We start from the raw sequence: 2,285 nt of genomic DNA on the forward strand, positions 1-2,285 counted from the left end.
ATACCAATACATATTATCATATCAGAACAAATTTATTATAAAGCAAATATTCAATAATTAATTATTTTGAGTGAGAAATTCATCAATAAGTTGTTGTGGATCGAAAAAATTACGAAGTAATTGATCAATATATCTTCAGATCATACAATCGATTTTATTAACGAATATATATCTCCATACTTTACAGTTTGCATACAATCAAATGCTATATGCATATCATAAAACATTGTTCTCAAGTGGAAAAGTATCCCCCCACATTGTCTTGATCGAAAACTCTTATTATTCAATTTTTTTTTTAAATAAGTGTTGACATAATAACTTGACTAAGTTTGGAGATTCACCATATTATCATTACCTATATATTATCTTACAATCAAGTTATAACTCATTTTATTTTCTAAGCTTAGTCTGTCTGAATCATATGATTGACAGACAAAACTTGGGATTGTGATCTGTTACAAGATACACAATTTTTATTGTATATGCCTTAATTCTAAATTTGTAACCGAGCTTAATAACCTTTATTACCAACTTAATGACGAAACTATTATATTATTAATGCTATTCAACAATCATTTGTCTATAAAAAACACTTTCTATATCTAATCACGAGAAGTATCACATAATAAGTTTTATAAGTTTTATTTCATGTCTAACATTCTATATTTATAGAATTATTATCGAACAATTATTATAAAAAATATTTGATAACAAAAAATATTAGCCAAAAGCTGCCAAAATTTACTATTTTTGGCTTTATTTAATATACCCTAACATAAATATTAAATAAAATAAATTTAGGTTGTTTAGGCTATTTTTTTTATTATTTCTCTATCATTACCGATTTATTATATACCTCTTAAACACTTATTGACTTAAGCGTCAGAATATTTTTTTTGCAAATACCAATCATCAATATTCTTTAACATTCCAATTATACTCAATTCATAAAAAAAAAAAAAACATATTACAACATTACAAAAAACAAACTACACCTTAAAAATTCATTCGCACAAAGAACATTTTACTAAATTTGATCATGGTTCGCTACTATCACCTCATAAAGAGTATAATTGAAGTATTCATATTTAAAACTGATTGAAATGCGTGACAATAAAGTAAATATCATAAATAAGAGTAAAATTAAGTTTTAGGGACTGCTTCCTATTTTGTTTATTCAAAGATCTCAAATTATGCTCGATTCATTAGAATATGTATATTTAAAATAAATCTTAATTAAGAAAAACATAAACATATGTACGTGTGACAATTATATCATTTCACAAGAATTTTATATATGTGATTATAGTTTAAGTGGCCAATATTATCTTATTTGTTTGATTGGACTTATAAAACTCAAGGTTAATTGAAGCATATAATAATAGAATAAAATAGTAATTGAAAACATTAAATACTCAAATTGAGCGGTATGAATCGCTTCCTAGTTTGACTGAAATTAAATACTTAATTTTTTATACGTCGAAAATGATTTAAATTCAATTAAACTTGAATGAACTTTTGATTATTAGCAAACTTGGTCTTGACACACAAGTTGGAATATGCGAACCACATTCGGATATTTGCCTTACACTAATGGTAGAACTAGTACTATAATATAAACTTCAATTAAATAATATGCATACAAACATAGCATAACATCTAATGCAATGAAAAGAAAAGTTCAAAACTAAACTAGAGTTTTGAGTTATATAGAGGCTACTCTTATGTATCACGATTAGTTTAAATTTTTTTTTTTTTTATAATTGTGGTTTTAAGTCATATTAATGAACATACGAAAGCATAGATAATACATTGATATCACAACACTTGCAAAAGAGTGAAGACATGATTGGATAGAATATTAAACTTTTTTTACTACAATATATATTCATATAATAAAATATTAAAATAACAAAAACTAAAATATACAAACAAAATATTAAAAAGACTTTTCGAAAATTAACTAGATACTTACTATTACTAAATTATCTAACGTACAACTTATAGAAAATCTTAGTGCAGTTATTAAACCTTTTGTTATCATTTGGATACCATTTATGACATTCAATGTCACAACATGCCTCAAGACATTTTACTCTCCTTATGGGATAAAACAGATGACGTTTCCCGCAACGTGTTATACATGATATCATAGTATCTGAAACATACTCACTTATGAGTGTAATATTAATTGATTCATCATTGGTGTTATAAGATTTATGGCTGGCGAAACACATCACTATTCCAATTATTAACATTGCAATTATTGCATGTGTAACACCATT

Source organism: Arachis ipaensis, chromosome B09 (genome assembly GCF_000816755.2).
Source record: "Arachis ipaensis cultivar K30076 chromosome B09, Araip1.1, whole genome shotgun sequence".
In the NCBI taxonomy this organism is placed as follows: domain Eukaryota; kingdom Viridiplantae; phylum Streptophyta; class Magnoliopsida; order Fabales; family Fabaceae; genus Arachis; species Arachis ipaensis.